This window comes from Adiantum capillus-veneris, chromosome 14 (genome assembly GCF_014529385.1).
Source record: "Adiantum capillus-veneris isolate H3 chromosome 14, ASM1452938v2, whole genome shotgun sequence".
Taxonomy (NCBI): domain Eukaryota; kingdom Viridiplantae; phylum Streptophyta; class Polypodiopsida; order Polypodiales; family Pteridaceae; genus Adiantum; species Adiantum capillus-veneris.
Genome location: NC_140944.1, coordinates 58862367 through 58880681, shown reverse-complemented (window position 1 = coordinate 58880681; position 18315 = coordinate 58862367).

The window sequence follows — 18315 nt, the reverse complement described above, 5'->3', positions numbered from 1 at the left end:
ATTGGCATAGTAAATATATGCATACTGGTTCCTTTTTGAGGATCGTTTGCCATTACAAACAAGGTGTTGCCATATTTTGGAATTCCTATCACAAGTTGTGTTTGAAAATTGGTTTTCTGGCTTTGTTTTGACACCTGGATATGTATATGAATGCGTGGTCTGTAGATGGTGACCTACCAGTTGGATTGTAGCTTTAAGTAGATGATTGTGACCATATGATGGGATCCTCATAAAAATAGCGATAGTTTTTTTGTGACAAACAAGACATCTTTTTTCTATGATGGGTTGGTTATGGCTTGTAAGCTAGTTCAAATAATTGGATATACAATCCACTTAAATACGAGGGCATCGACATTTACCTACCGAAACCTTTTTTGTGAGACTTTGCCACTAGAACCAACAAGATGCCAGAAAAATTTGTTAGAAAAATGATCAGCAGAGCTGAGGTGGGTTAAAATGTTTTGAATTTTTATATTTTGGGGTAATGGATGATAATGTTCTCTCTATTCGGAGATTGAAGCAATTAAAACTGCTAAATTTTTTGTCATAACATGGTATGCTAAACTAAATTCAGTTATGGTAAGAAAGAATCATCTTTAATGGAAGAACCTTCGGTAGAAAAAACCTATTTTTGATCATGAATATACCATTTCACTGATTGCGATTCTTGCATGATTATTGATTTAGATTTTGACAGTGGGCTCAATTTCCTACCATGGCGAAGGACAGTGATTTAACCTTAAGTTCTATGATATACATGTTCAGTGTAAAGGTTTTTATCTAATTCAAAAACCTTAATCCTCCTGTGAGGGTCTCCAAAGAGATGGTAAATATTGTGGCTTTTTGAGAAGTGCTTCGAAAAACAAACAAGATGCTGTCCATTTTTTCACATAGGAGGTTTTTTGGATTTTGTTGATACATTCGACATATTGTAGTCCGTAGTTCAGGCTGTAAGCTAATCTTGCAGATGTGACATGGATAACAACTGGACCAGTTTCGACACCTGTAAAACGCACAAGCATAGCCAGTTCTCAGTGAATGCTTTTGTATGGATGCAGGTAACAGCTGGATCCTTCTCCTTGTAGGAGTAGTGGAGGTTTGTTTCTAAGGATTGGATATCTTCCAAGTGGATCAAATCAATAACATTACCTGGAGATAAGAAAAGATACATTTCTTCATGCAGTAGAGATTTTGGATAATGTAAACTATTGACAGGATGTTGTTTACATGTAACTTATCTCTTGAGTATATTGTCATTATCCTTGTACCCTTGTCCACTACAACAAAAAAAGGTGCCATCGATGCAGATATCGACGCACTGCGTGGCTATGTGCGTCGATATCTGCGTCCCTATGAACCTGTCGCTATTTGCGACGTAGATATAGACACAGATAGTGACGCGCATAGCAACGCAGATAACGATGACCATAACAGAATTTGTTTTTCTTGGGAAGATGGCAGCTAGCCTGGCCTGTGCCCAGTTAAAAGATGGACACAGCCAGAGCCAGACTTCCTGCCCTTTGCCCAAGAAAGCGAGCAGCACCAAAATCAACCATGCTCCTGCGTGCAAAAATTTCAGTAGAGTTCTCTTTGTTTTTACATAAACTTTTCAAAAAAAACCATATCATGTATACGCCTCCTACATGCTATCCATGTAGGATCTCACATGAGATTTAAGGCCAATGAAAGACAAGTCCCGTACCAACTGAAAAGCATAACCATAACGAACCATAACCATAACTTAAAAGCATAACCATAACGAACCATAACCATAACTTAAAAGCATAACCATAATGCAGATAACCATAACCATAAACAAAATTAACAATAACCATAAGCATAACCAGAAAGTTAAACATAACCATTAACAAAACCTGAACCATAACTATGTCTGTACAAGAATAGGATAAATAACCATGTCTATACAATGACAATGATAGTAATCATAACCATAAGGGAAACAATAACTGTCTGAACAATAACTGTCTGTACAAAAAAGAGACACAGAAGCGTGTCTGTGTCTCACAAAGCATATATATGAAATACGGTCCACTAATGACTAGGCGTCGCAACCTGTACATAGGACAACTCACAAAATTACTATTGATATTACTTCACATATACTTACTTAATTAAATCAACTCACACATATTAACGTCTCACCTCAAGCGATCAACGATACTGTAAGGCCTCCCAGTCTACAGTCTCTCCTGAAGCTTCAAGATAATTCATTACTTCATAGATACCTCTGCAATATCCATCTGACTCCTCCTGGCATGTCGGAGCTCGATGCATCGCAAGATTCTGCGTTTATACAAAAATCAAAGTAATAAGAATACATGATTCATCGTGTTTAAAAAAATGCCATAGTTAAGATTGGATTAGAAACTCACAAACTCATAGCGAAAGGTGTCGAAGCCTCCGCTACCAAGATGAGATGTCCCCCTGGTCATCTGTCGTACCTGCGAGGCCTCACGTTGCTGTCTGAACCGCGTGTCCGTTGTCCGCTCATCCTCCCTGATCTGCACCCACGTCTCGTGTGGGATGCCCGAAGGCTTCGGCGAGCCGGTGCTGAAAGCCGTCCGAGATGCATCTCGTCGATGTTTCATGGTGTCCCGTGCAACACCCTTGATCCACCTCCTTGGAACAACGGAAGAACCCGGAGCAGGCTGGTACTCTCTCAGGATGGTCTCCACTATGTAATTGACTTTGTCCCCATCCTGATCACCCCAAGACGTAAGAAGGCTGGTCGAAAATTGCAGCTCCGCGAGTTGGCGAATCCGCTGTCGCATCTCAGTCCCGACTCTATCTGTCAACAGAACCATCTGCCTGTACAGTATAGAGCTTGGAGGCACTAGGATCGTGTGCCCCCCAAGGTGTCCGAGGTGTGCCAAGAGGTGTGTCGAGAGGTGTGCCTAAGGAGAACGGGGGTCGTGAGCGAGGAGGGGTTGAAGCATCTGTGGACCCTTCACCTGACGATCACCAAGATCGGCGAGTGCGCCTGTGCTGTGGAGATGAGGACGTACCCGCCTCCGTCCCACCCCTAGGTGTCGAAGAGGCCGTGATGGGAGAAGCAGGCGTCGTACCCATAGGCGTCCTTCCCCCCGTAGGCACCCCCCCTTAGGCATCGGACCCTCCGGTGTGAAGCCCGGAGGCGTAGTACCCGTGCCTCTGGCTACCCAGTACTGAGAAACCTCTCCCATCTGAGCAGGAGTCATCCGTGTAACGAAGCCCATGAATGCATCTGCACTCATGGAAGCGGGATCTGGAATCTGGTCTGCCATACTAGAGTCCTGCACAAAGAAAGTAAAATAAAGCGTCAGAACACAATTGTTTAAATTAACTTTAAGCTTAATTTTAAATCAACGTCTTCACACAAACAATTACAGGCCTTGGCCTCGACAAGTGAGGCATCATCGATAAGATCTTGCACCATATCATCATCTATCTCTAATTGCAAACATAACTCATTCTGGCAGATTGTCTTCATCCATTGCATCTTCATCTACAAGTGTCAATTCTGGCTCGTCTGCATCATCCCTCATATATCTGTCAGCTTCCTCTGCCATACCTTCGTCCATCTCATCTAATGTCACAGGTGTATGGACGTCGTTTGACTGACTTTCCTCTAGGAGATCTTGCCCTTCAAATACTTGTTTATTTCTTGGAGCAACCTAAACCACAAACCACCATTGTCGCTCTCGAGGGTCCGATACAAAGACCACTTGCTCGCAATGTTCGGGGAGAGCAAATGTGTCGCTCGCATCTGTCCAAATCTTTGTAGAATCTATTTGCACAAGTTTGTTTCCATCTCTGCGTACCGTTGCATTGCGACCAGAAGTAGTCACCTTGAACCACTTCACATCCAACAAAAAAATCTCAAACCGCTTGAAGCTTACTTTCAGGATATCTGACACCAGACCACAGTAATCCAGGTTGCTAGTGCTTTCATTCGTGTCTCTAGCACTGGCCCTGCTCTTTTGCATTAAACTAAACATTACCCCACTATCAAACGTGTTTCTTCTGCTGTCAATTTGTTGTGTTCTAAAATGCTTTCCATGCAACCACAATGCCATGTATGTATGATACTTCCAGTCACATCCAATAGCCAACTCTTCCTCTTCTAGAGATATGGGTTCTCCGACCTGTCGAGCTGCTCTCACTGTCTTGTCCAACCATGCCATTGTAGGGAATTCGGGTAGAGGAGCGAGATACTATGGCAAGGGTAAGCCTCTAGTCGTTCGACTTCGCCTGAAATCCTGTCGCTCCCTATTGTGTCTCTCTTTCTCTTCTTCGTACCTTTCAAGCCATTTTTGCATCGGCGTTGAATTTAGTATACAGAACTTCATGATCTTTTCTCACATGGCCATGTTCATTTTCTTTGGCACCCCTTGCCCTTGCGGCTCCTCTCCCACCTGTCTTGCATCCTCCTCATCGCTCCACAGTCGAGGCTTTTTATCCTAGGAATAATAGGGAAATGCCGCAACACTTTAGCTGGCACTGTCTCGCCAACTGCATCTTGTTTGTAGCGCATTGCTCCACACTTAGGACACGATAGACAATCTGCAAATTTATTGTGAAAAAGAATGCAATCATTTGGACATGCATGAATCTTGTTGTAGTCCAAGCCAACTGAGGTCAGAAGTTGCTTTGCGTCTGGCCTGGAGGGGGGCATTTCATTGCCAGCTGGGAGAAGTTGCTCCCGCAATAACCTGTTTAAGCCACATTAAATTAAAAAGCTCTCCGAGCACATCACCGTTTCAATCGGAAAATCTCGTTTATAAATTACGTACCTAAACAAAGCAGTGACACTTGCATCTGACCACCCGTACACTGACTGAAGATTCAAAAACGCCAGACAAGTACGAAGCACATATATTTTGGCGCCTTCATAGATTGGTTGATGTGCCAACTTCCTCAACATGTCTTCAGGAGATAGGCGCAAGGCTTCTGGTGCTGATTCGTTCGCGTTCTCCTCGCTTGTCTGGAAGAAGGCATCCAGCATCTCCTCCATGCCATCGTCTTCTGTCTATAAGCCCTTTTCTTCTTCCGTCTGTGGCTCTATATTGGTGGGACCTTCACGCATAATCTTTTTTCTCTCTCTCGCAGATGTAGGTGCTATGTCGCAGAAATCAATGCCCGTTCCATAGGAGTCGTATCGCAGATTCTGTACGGTTTCTCTAGCAAACTCTGCGTACTTGTGCACATGCTCATTACATATCCTACGCTTGCGCAGGATTTGATACTTGCAGAGCGTGCATGAGCATGCAATCTTTTCCTCCACGTTAGTTGATGACGTTGCCATCTACAATGATTATGAATGTTGTTTTAATATATATATATATATATATATATATACTCCTCACAATGTAAACTACCTCGCATTCTCTAGTCTTGCCCAATCTCCGTACACCTCGGTCCAGAGGTGTACGGAGATGAGGACTACCGGGTCAAAATCTCGTCTTTATTGGTCAAATTCTATATGGGTAGACACATACGTGCACTCCCAGGTGTACATGGCAATGCATGTAGCAGGCAAAACCCCTTTGCCTCTTTTAGTTCCATAGTTTCTTCTCTGTCTACGTACCCTATCTCTAGTTATTTCTCTCTCGATCTCGCTCTCACTATCTCTCTTTCTCTCTTTCTCTCTTGCTCTCGCTCTCGCTATCTCTCTTTCTTTCTCTATTTCCCTATTTTCGTATCTCTCTCTCTGTCTCGCTCTCCACTTCCCTATCTCTCTCTCTCTCTATATATATATATATATATAACTCTCTTTCTCTATCTCTCTATTTCCTCTCTCTCTCTCTCTCTCTCTCTCTCTCTCTCTCTCTCTCTCTCTCTCTTTCTCTCTCTCTCTCTCTCTCTCTCTCGCTCTCTACTTCCCTATCTCTCTACTGATTGAACGAGCGACTGAGCTAGGGATATGTAGACGCCCATGACTGCGGAGGACTACACAACATCGACAGAGGCTGCATCAGAGGATCTAGCTAGGTCACTTTGGCTCGACATGCACAACGCCTGGTCAGACTACTGACCATGGAGGAGATTGATGAGATCCGCTAGCGATAGATGCTGGATATCCTATGATCTACCTATCCCAGCTAGCCGGTTTAGTCGTTTAGTCCACACCCATTAGTCCACACCCAGCAGTTTAGGATTCCATAATATTTTATTTTGTCATCTTCTTACTCTAACTTTGTATCAGATCCATCACACTGTAACTTTCTTGTCTCATGTCTCATAGGTCACTTTGGCCTTTCGAAGACGTTAATATAACATTTCATTTCATTTCTCTCTTTAATTTTTTTTCTTTAACTTTAATTTCCTAAGAATACATTAATTCTCTCTCTCTCTCTTTGATTACCTACACACACACACACACACATTTCTCTCTCTCTCTCTCTCTCTCTCTCTCTCTCTCTCTCTCTCTCTCTCTCTCTCTCTCTTTCCTACACACACACACACCTATCTCCCTCTTTCCTACACACACACACACACCGCTCTCTCTCTCTTTCTCTATTTCCTACACACACACACACACACACACACACACACCTCTCTCTCTCTTTCCTACACACACACACACCGCTCTCTCTCTCTCTCTCTACACACACACACACGATGTAGAGAGAGAGAGAGAGAGAGAGAGAGAGAGAGAGAGAGAGAGAGAGAGAGAGAGAGAGAGAGAGAGAGAGAGAGAGAGCGGTGTGTGTGTGTGTGCATGTGTGTGTGTGTGTAGGAAAGAGAGAGAGAGAGGTGTGTGTGTGTGTGTGTGTGTAGGAAATAGAGAGAGAGAGAGAGAGAGAGAGAGAGAGAGAGAGAGAGAGAGGGAGGGGTTGGGGGGGGGGAGGGGGGGCGGAGATGGACATAATACTTGCACAGCAGGTTTCGGCCAAGATCTGAGCAGGCAAAAATGGTTTTTTTACCCCAAATTTTTTTGCGTCGCTATAGGCGTGGATATACACGTCGATATACGCGTGGCAAATAAAGCCTTTCCACGCGTATATCGACGCACACTATAACGCATATATCGACCCGTATAGCGACACACGATAATTACGTCGATATACACGTGGAAAAGCATGGTCGTCGATATATACGCGTCGATATCTTCATGTAGTGTTGTAGTGGTCCGTATGTATAATCTGGTCTACTCCATTGTATGGTTCAATAGTTTGTATAATCAAACTATTGTTAGGCTTTTCATTTCAAACACATACACATGTATTCCTAGCTAGCCTTTGGTCAGGTCTAGCACCATACAATGGTCGTAGATTTGTTACCTTAATACTAGCTTGACCTACCCAATCCAACCGGATGGGTTGGGGTTCTGTAGCTCCTAAATTGGCCAAGTTCATACAAGCTACATTTATTACTAGCTTGACCCACCTAATCCAAAGGGATGGGTTGGGGCTCTTTAGCTCCTAAAATTGGTCGAGTTAATACAAGTTACAAAGGGATGGGTTGGGGTTCTCAACTCCTAAATTGGTCAAGCACCTACATGTGTACATATAATCCATATATTATAATGAAGGTCCACCCTCGAGCAGGTGTGGAATTTCAATTCATCTTTATCTTGCAGGATTGGAGTATTTTATAATTACCACCATTCGACATAGCTCACAAATTTGGGAAGACACATCGACCAAAAGCATGAGATGTCAGGTATGTAGTTTTTGTAATACCATATTCTCCTCCCTGGAGGACCCCTTAGTCATACAACAATTGGGTGGTCTCACATTTTAAACCTGTTTTCAACACATTACAAATGGTTATTCTTGAATATAGATTCTGTTTAACACAGTATAGATGTTTGAGTTATAAACATGGAAATTCTTAGGTAGCATTTACTACAATTGGTGGGGGATTGGTCCACTGGGTGGACCATCCTCCACCAAGTGGATCTCTCCTCTGGGATGGGGGAGGGCCACACACACACACACACACACACACACACACACTTATCTAGTTGACAGCTACTTGAATAACCCTGGGTGAAGTATGTCCCCTTCGTAATCTTGCTCTCTCTATTTGGACAACGATGTCTTGGTTAAACCTTGGCCGGCTATATCTAAAGCTTGAATAATTATTCAGATGTCAGTGCCTTAGCTTACCCTTGACCAAATTAGTCCATCATGAGTAATTTTACTCTCTGTCTCTACCGCATCTATTCATACACCCCTTGGAACTATCATAAAATACCCTATAGTGGATGGTGGAGGTTTTACAACTCTCTTTATGGTGGAAGGACTGTGACCCAAAGGGCACATGCGCACGCCATAATGGTGGTGGATAAATTGGGCCATCTTTTTGGAACCATCATGTTGATGCCATAAATTTCAAACAACCATACTTGGCCATAAGGATAGGGCTACCAATCACGATCAAGGGATATCTCCTATTGACCTCATTCAGACATCCGATACATCACTCAAATAATGGGTGTGTGTGGCCATACAGTCATTCGTTCTCTATCCTTGCTTAGCTTAGTAAATAAAAAAACCTGCGTAAGGTCGCTCTGTATAGATTTGCAATATGCCCTATGCCGTGAGTTGCAAACCAATCTCTCTCTCTCTCTCTCTCTCTCTCTCTCTCTCTCTCTCTCTCTCTCTCTCTCTCGGTTTTTATCCCCCACACACACAGACTGACACACACATGCGCGCACTCGAGGACAGCTTTCCCTGTGATAATACCATGCAACAGGAAAGCTTGGTTCTCAACAACCGAATGCAGATACCTTGTTGAAACTAGGAAGAGAAAGCCGGAATGCTCCATCCCTTCTTTACACAAACGAGGGGATTCTCCTTTGCACGATGTGCCTTCTTCCAACCAGGTAGGCAGTACTGCCTACTAAGATTTTTAGGAATTTGATTTGTGTTCATATTAAGCAGGTTTTCTTGTTTGATTAATGTCATTTCTCCGAATCTTTAGCATAATATCGAACTGTTGGAGGACGTTGGTTGTAGTAGTGTTACAATTTCTATGACATGCAGGTTAAATCCAGAAACTGAGAGGTAACTCTGCTGGCTTTTCTATGTAAGTAAACATCTCATAAACAGAAGTGCGCTGGTTGACTGAGCATCACGCGTATATTATCAGTAATATCTCATCTGAAAGCTTGGAATAACTCTCAGCTACCCAGCTGGAGTCTAGGAAACACAGAAAATGGTTTTTTATTGTGTGAGTATTTGGCTCTTACATTACCTGGAATACACCTTTAAAAACATTAAGCTTGGTGCTGACATAATAATAAAAATATGCGTACAAGTCCTTGCAGAAACTCAAATATTGAGTTATGTATTCTGTTCATTGGCATAGTAAATATATGCATACTGGTTCCTTTTTGAGGATCGTTTGCCATTACAAACAAGGTGTTGCCATATTTCTAGAATTCCTATCACAGGCTGCGATTGAAAATTGGTTTTTTGGCTTTGTTTTGACACCTGGATATGTATATGAATGCATGGTCTGTAGATGGTGACCTACCAGTTGGATTGTAGCTTTAAGTAGATGATTGTGACCATATGATGGGATCCTCATAAAAATAGACATCTTTTTTCTATGATGGGTTGGTTATGGCTTGTAAGCTAGTTCAAATAATTGGATATACAATCCACCTAAATACGAGGGCATCGAGATTTACCTACCGAAACCTTTTTTGTGACACTTTGCCACTAGAACCAACAAGATGCCAGAAAAATTTGTTAGAAAAATGATCAGCAGAGCTGAGGTGGGTTAAATTTTTTTGAATTTTTATATTTTGGGGTAATGGATGATAATTTTCTCTCTATTCGGAGATTGAAGCAATTAAAACTGCTAAATTTTTTGTCATAACATGGTATGCTAAACTAAATTCAGTTATGGTAAGAAAGAATCATCTTTAATGGAAGAACCTTCGGTAGAAAAAACCTATTTTTGATCATGAATATACCATTTCACTGATTGCGATTCTTGCATGATTATTGATTTAGATTTTGACAGTGGGCTCAATTTCCTACCATGGCGAAGGACAATGATTTAACCTTAAGTTCTATGATATACATGTTCAGTGTAAAGGTTTTTATCTAATTCAAAAGCCTTAATCCTCCTGTGAGGGTCTCCAAAGAGATGGTAAATATTGTGGCTTTTTGAGAAGTGCTTCGAAAAACAAACAAGATGCTGTCCATTTTTTCACATAAGAGGTTTTTTGGATTTTGTTGATACATTCGACATATTGTAGTCCGTAGTTCAGGTTGTAAGCTAATCTTGCATATGTGACATGGATAACAACTGGACCAATTCTGACACCTGTAAAACGCACAAGCATAGCCAGTTCTCACTGAATGCTTTTGTATGGATGCAGGTAACAACTGGATCCTTCTCCTCGTTTGTTTGTAAGGACTGGATATCTTCCAAGTGGATCAAATCAATAACATTACCTGGAGATAAGAAAAGCTACATTTCTTCATGCAGTAGAGATTTTGGATAATGTAAACTATTGACAGGATGTTGTTTACATGTAACTTATCTCTTGAGTATATTGTCATTATCCTTGTACCCTTGTCCGTATGTATAATCTGTTCTACTCCATTGTATGGTTCAATAGTTTGTATAATCAAACTATTGTAAGGCTTTTCATTTCAAACACGCACACACACACACACACACACACACACACACACACACACACACACACACAAAAGCTCCCTTTACACAAAGGGAATGAGGGATACATGTCAGCTCCCTAGCCCAGATGCCCACAAGGTGTACTCAAATCCTATTGGATGGCCTTGGAGGTGGACCAATGAGAATTAGCGTAGAATAAATCTAGTTTAATTAATTTAAAAACACTTAATAAAAGAACCAATAAGAATTAATTAAGCTCTATACAAGACTATTCGACAGTCTCCCAAGGGATCCAATGAGCATTCAGCAGCCCAATGGCTTGCCTGATTCCTATTGGCCAAGAGGAAAAGGGGTCCAATGAGAGTTTAGTTGCTTTGCTTAGTGCTTGAAGTTTCCATCTTCATTGCACTAGCTAGTATTGAAGGAACACAAAGGATTGTATTGTAAAATGTCTCTCTTGATGGGAGAAACCATAATACAAAGCCTTTTGGAGGGGGGATCGGCTCCATGCAAATCCGGTCCTCAACTGTTGTCAATTGCTTAATTTCTCTCTCTTTTGAAGTATTGTTCATACTATCTAACTAAGTGTTATGCTTTTTGTTGCTCTCTCCACCCAACAAGCACTCTTGTTATTCTCATTAGGAATCTATTCTAATGAAATGCTCACTGTGTTCATGCTCTTTTCCACTACACACAAGTTACTAGACCATTAAATATTAAATTGGTATTAGAGCACAAGGTTTCTCTTTTCTTGCTCAAGAAGGGAGGTCCTCAAGCTAGCTATAAATGGTTGGTATAATTAATTTCATGTGATCAAGTAGAATAGGGAGTATGTATACATGTAAGAGGGCGAGAAAGAGGACACCCTCTTCTCCATCTTCTTCATCCTCTTCCTCTTATGAAAGTGATGGTTGGTGAAGACAAAGAAGATCAAGGCAAGAAAAAGGCAAGTAAGAGGTCACCCTCGTCTCCATCTTCCTCAAATTATTCACCTTCTGAAGAAAGTGATGGTGCAACCTTTGAACCATCAAAAAGAAGAGACTATAGGAAATCCTATGCCGCATGGAAGAGGTCGTCCAAGCTTAAGAATTTCAAAGAGGGAGGGAAGAGCATCTCTTTCCTTACCTACGATGGCACCTTTGGTGCTATGGACAAAGTCTTGGCCTTTATCCACCAACAGTTCAATGCGACGTTTGGAGATGAGGGCTTCACGGAGTCCTCTAAGCTACACCATGTAGCTATGCACTTTCAAAAGTCAGTCAGACAATGGCGGTCTAGCCTATGGGCCAACGGTGAAGCTCCACGAACATGGAAAGCTTTAAGAGCTTCCATTATGAAGAAGTTTTTGGCCACCGATGCCAAAGACAAAGTACTCACCGAATGGAGAAGCTTCAAACTCTGTCCTTATGAATCCATTCACAAATATGTAGACAAGTTTTGGGACCTACAACTCAAAGCCACTGTCTTCAAAAAGTTGGATTTTGGAGAGCAAAAGAAACAATTTTGTGTGGACTAAACTGAAGAAATGGTGGAGTATGTCAACTCCCAAAGGCCACACACATATTGGTGGTTATATACCATACTATGGTGGCTTCTCAAATCAATTTCGAAACGGGGGCTAAAAGAAATTTTAAGCCCACAGAAAACAAGGGTTCCACTGAACCTAAGGGGAAGGACAATGTCCAAAAGTCTCATGAGGTCAACCCCAACAAATCTAAAGAGAAGGGAGTTTACAAAGGCAAAAATAAACTCTCTCCTGAAGATCTTGAGCGTTATCGCAAGGATAACCGCTGTTTCAAGTGCAGCGAGCAAGGGCATGCGTACCGCACTTTTCCCCAAAAGAACACCCACCATGAACCTCCTAGAGCTACCTTGGTCGAAATCCAAGAGGAGGAAACTCACCACATGATGATTTTATTCTCTTTGACCTTGGGTCTACTCACAATTTTATATCTATTAGTTGGCCACCAAGCTAGGCATACAAGCCTACAAGATGGGAGATGGCCTACCCCCGCAGACGGTGCTTTCAAGGGGCAAGAAGCTTCAGTCACTCCCTTAATCGGGAAATTGAGACTCCATGTCCGAAGCTATGTGGACAAAGAGGACTTCTTTATCTCTCCTCTCAAGCACGAGGATGTAATCCTAGGGGCAACATGGTTTGATCGTGTGGCTGCCAATGTTAAATTCCCTAAAAGAAGAATCTACTTTAGGTTCAGGGAAAAAGATATTTACATAGATGCCAAGCAAATGGGTAACACCATACCCATTGTACATACACAAGCTTTAAATAAGTCAATTAAGAGTTCTATTTCTATGTACATGATTTTTGTTAAATATTCTCAAAATGAACCTAATGTTTTAACAAAAGAAAATAAACACACTCACAAGGAATTAGAGTTATCCAATTTTCTCAAGGGGTTTCAAGATGTCTTTATTGACGACATCCCTTGTGAGCTACCTCCTACTAAACGAGGCAATGATGACCATGCAATTGAACTTCTTCCAGGAAGTTCACCGCCTAACAGACCTCCTTATAGAGTTTCTCAAGCTCAACAAGAGGAGATTATGCGGCAATTGCTCTAGCTAGTTGAGAAGGGCATGGTTAGGCCTAGCTCATCTCCATATTGTCCTCTTGTGCTACTAGTGAAAAAGAAAGATGGCACATATCTTATGTATGTCAACTATAGATTACTAAATAGGATCACTATAAAGAATAGGTTTCTCGTTCCACGGGTAGAAGACCTATTTGATAAGCTACAAGGGTCCACCTACTTTAGTAGGATTGACCTAAAAAGTGGCTATCATCAAATAAGGATAGTTGATCAAGACATTGTAAAGACCGCATTTTCGCACTATGTTTGGTCTTTACAAATACATTGTCATGCCTTTTGGCTTGACCAATACACCAGCAACATTCAACCGCTTGATGGAGAAGCTCTTAAGGCTTCACCGAACCTTTACTGGAGTGTTCTTTGATGATATCATCATCTACTCTAATTCATTAGACGAACACAAGCAACCCCTCCATGTAATATTTCAAGTTCTAAGAGAGAATAAACTTTATGTTAATCAAAAGAAAAGTGAATTTTTCTTACAAGAGATTCAATATTTAGGTCACATTATCTCTCAAGATGGCATCCAAATGGATCCATCAAAATTAGAGGATGGCCTAAACTAAGGAATCTTCATTAACTAAGAAGCTTTATAGGTGTGTGTGCATACTATAGACGCTTCATAGAAAAGTTCTCACTAATAGCAGGACCATTACATGACCTAACAAAGAAAAACATTAGGTATACATGGTCTACCAAGGAGAACAATGATTTTGAAAAGCTTAAAGAAAAGCTTATCTCTTAACCTGTGCTTACACTACCGGATCTCTCAAAGCCATTTGAGGTCCAATGTGATGCTTGTGGTGATTGCCTTGGAGCTGTTTTACTCTAAGAAGGGCACGCCATAGGCTATGGAATTTGAAGGCTTGACCTTGTTGAGAAAGCTCTAGGCATATATGAAAAGGAACTCTAAGCAGTTCTACATGCCTTAGACTCATGGAAGCACTATTTATTGGGGACTCCTTTCATTCTGAGAATGGATCACCAAAGTCTTAAATACTTCATGACGTAGACCAATCTCTCCAACAAACAAACGAGGTGGGAAAATTTCCTTTCGCAATTTCATTTTTATATTGCTCACATTGCTGACAAGCATAATCAAGTAGCCGATGAATTCTCAAGACGACCGAGAGTGAATGCGGTCCATAACAACTTATAATGATCTATCTTCTATGATTGATGAGTATACTATTGATCCCAATTTTAGAGATGTGATTTCAGCCCTTGCACTGGGGAAGAAAGAGGAACCATTTACTTTACAAGATGGTTATCTTCTTTATGGCAATAGACTATGCATTACTAACTCACTCCATGAGAAAGTAATGTATCAATCTCATGCTCCTCATTATGCGGGGCATAGAGGGATTCAATCTACCCTAAAGGGGATTGAAACATATTTCTATTGGCCTACCATGAAAGCAAACATACAAGAGTATGTTTCTAAATGTGTGGTATGCCAAAAGACAAAGTTTGATAGAGGGAAGCAACCTGGATTGCTTCAACCTTTGCCAATCCCTAAGTCACCATGGGAGAGCATATCCATGGATTTTATCCTTGGATTGCCTAAGTCTATCCATGGGAACACGGGAATATGGATGATAGTAGTCAGGTTCAGTAAACAAGCTCATTTTATAGCTATCAAAAAGACTATCAAAGCCCATCAAATGGCAACCCTCTTCATTTCACAAATCTTCAAGTACCATGGCTTGCCAATGTCCATAGTGTCGGATAGAGATCCTAGAATGACCAGTAATTTTTGAAAGGGTCTCTTTGAGAATTTAGGAACAAGGCTAGATTTCTTATTGGCCTATCACCCGCAAGCGGATGGCCAAAGTGAAATAGCTAACCTAATAATTCTCGCTCTACTAAAAGCCTACGTAACGGAAGTAGATCAAAGATCCCAATGGGAGAAGTACTTACCCTTAGTGGAGTATTCCTACAATAACACTGTACAGACTTCCACGGGAAAAGCACCTTTCAAGGTAATTGAGGGAAGATCAAAAAGTCCTCTACTACTTAAGGTACACGGGAAGATCTTCACTGCAGATGAATATAGCCGAGACCTACAAGAATCTTTTGAAAAGATTAAGGATGCTATCTCTATCTCACAGCAAAGGCAAAAGGCTGCTGCTTACAAGCACATAAGAGCCCAAGCCGTTAAAGAAAATGATTGGGTCTTATTAAAATTTCCCAAGGCTTGAATAAGGCACACGACGGGCAAGAATCCTACGGGACACCAAAAGTACTATGCTAACTAAAGGTACTATGGTCCCTTCCAAATTCTTAGGCCAATCAATGAGATGGCCTATCAACTCACGTTGCCCAGCCATTGGCTCCTCATACACAATGATTTTCATGTGAGCCTATTAAAGCCTTACAAAGGATAGCCACCTCAAGAACCTACTATTGAAGACCCACTAGAGATTGAGGACCAAGAAGAGGTGCTGCAGCCCGAGTCCATCCTCCGACATGAAGACAAGGTACTAAGAGGTGGTAAGACTATCCAATGATATCTTATTAAGTTTAAGAATTATCCTTTTAAAGATGCTAGATGGATGCAAGGCATACAATTAAAGGATAACCTAAACCTTGTCAATGCTTACATTGGAAAATCTCCCAAGGGGTCGAATCAACATTCAACAGCCCAATGGCTTGCCTCATTCCTATGGGCCAGGAGGCAAAGGGGTCCAATGAGAGTTTAATTGCATTTATTGATTACCTAAAGCTCTCACAAAAGGGGAAAGGGGGACACATGTTAGAAGGCTATCACTTATGCTCTTGAAACTCCATTGGCTAGGTCCGGGGAGGTCCAATAGGGTTGCAGTATGAGAAAATAGCAAGAGGGGTCGACCAAGAGAGAGAGAGAGAGGGGGGGCTGATTTTCTCAAGGCATTATTGCATTACAGACTCACACTAGTCTATGTGTGGAGTAAGAAGACTCTCACTCTATTCTCAAGCTTTAATGGAAAGATTATCACCTACTCCAAGCTTGTGAGAAGGGAGGCCTACACCAACAAATCTTGGCTTTGTGATGCAAATCCAACCAAGAGCCAAGATTCAATGCATTCTCATCTCCTCTACCATGCTAATTACTAAGCTAAGCTACTCTAATACGAGTGATTATGTGAGGAGATGTACATCTTTCTCGTAAGACTACTCCTTCCTCCTCTCAATCTACTCTCATAACCCGCTAGCTCTCACCATCTTCGAAGATGTGTGAGGTGTTGGGTCTGAGATCGTGACGGAATTGATGTTGTGTTTGATAAGTGTTTTGCTTAGTGCTTGAAGTTTCCATGTTCATTGCACTAGCTAGTATTGAAGGAACACAAAGAATTGTATTGTAAAATGTCTCTCTTGATGGGAGAAACCATAATACAAAGCCTTTTGGAGGGGGGACCGGCTCCATGAAAATATGGGCCTCAACTGTTATCAATTGCTTAATTTCTCTCTCTTTTGAAGTATTGTTCATGCTATCTAACTAAGTGCTATGATTTTTGTTGCTCTCTCCACCCAAGCACTCTTGTTATTCTCATTAGGAATCTATTCTAATGAAATTCTCACTATGTTCATGCTATTTTCCGCTACAAACAAGTTACTAGACCATTAAATGTTACAGCATACCATGCTATTGACATGGCAGACAATTTGCTGCCTGCCCCAGATCAGAACACATGGATCGTGTCGGCACAGCCATCTCCAAGAACAACCCGCTTGACAAAGAGAGTTTACAAATCTGATGAAGAGTCGACAAAAAGCTCCCATGAAGCACATAGCAATGAAAGTTCAGACAATGAAGAGAAGAGAGCTAGAAGTGAAGATATGAAGAAAAAGCAGTGGCTGCACACCAAGAGGAACCTCAACAGAAGAAGGCGAGGTTTGAAAGGGAAAACAAAACCTACGAAAGATGTCGCCAAGCTGCAGGTGAGGACTCGGCAAGTTGGGTTTTAAGAGATATAAGAGGACCGCGAACCAAGAATCCTGCCAGGAAAGAACCAAAAGATCCCAAGGATTGTCTTGAATGCATGTACGAGGAAGCAGAAGCCCTAAGACTAAAAGAAGCTCAAGAAGCCAAAAGAAAAGCAAACGAAGATGCGGTGGAGCAGTAGAGATAAGCTGAAGCGGCCCAACAAAGTAAAGTGTTGGGGTTAAGGCCTATGTGCCTTGACTGGACGCCCAGGTCATGAGCGCCCACCCACTGTTACCCTATACTTATAGTGAGTATACTGTATAGGGGGAGCTGCCACTTCATAGTCTCCCCACCCATATCTGTGTTGTGTGTCTCCTTCTCTCTCTCTCACTCTCCGTCTGTGGTGCTCCCCGATCCCCTTCAATTGGTATCAGAGCTATGGTGACCGTAGAGAGCACGACGGCTTTGAGAGCTTCGAGGCGATAGCTCGCTCGCTCTCGACGGTAGAGAGATTAAGAAATCTTGGAAGCTTTGTGAGAATGCAATGGGAGCTTGTGAGCTTAGTTGAGAGTGATGTATGCTCTTGTGGAAGCTCAGAAAGGAGTGTGGAAGATTGTGTGTAAGTGAAGGTGCTTCCCTAAAACTGTGTGCGTAGCAACACTGTTTTCAGATTCGTTTTCCTCCTTGTAGAATGCAGATCTGAGAATTCTGTCCTTGGAGCCCATCTGTTTTGACGTGGTCTACAACTTTATAGAAGAGACTTTTTGCAAATTCCTCACCGTTTTGCTGATATTCAGCTCAGACTGACTGTATATAGAAAATTCCAGATTTTCTGTTGTCGCATTGTGTGCGAGTTTGATGCACTTTTGGAAGCACGCGAGATGCTTGAAATTGAGTGCATAAATTCTGAGCTGAAGATGCAATTGTAGCTTGTGTTAAGCTTGTGGTTTGAGGGTTTTTGGTAGACTTGGGCAACGAAGTACGGAGGCGTTTACACACCACCGAAGCGGTCTCTTGAGAGACGTAGGTTTTTTGGAGCACACAGGTGGAGCTTCTTTCACTGGTTTTCACAGGATACTTTGGCAGTGATTTTGTAGTTGGATTCATGGTCTTTGCGGATGGTTTGCATATGGTTATGGCGCATGGTTGATGCCCATTATACATGCATTTTGGCGAGCACTTTCAAGTGCC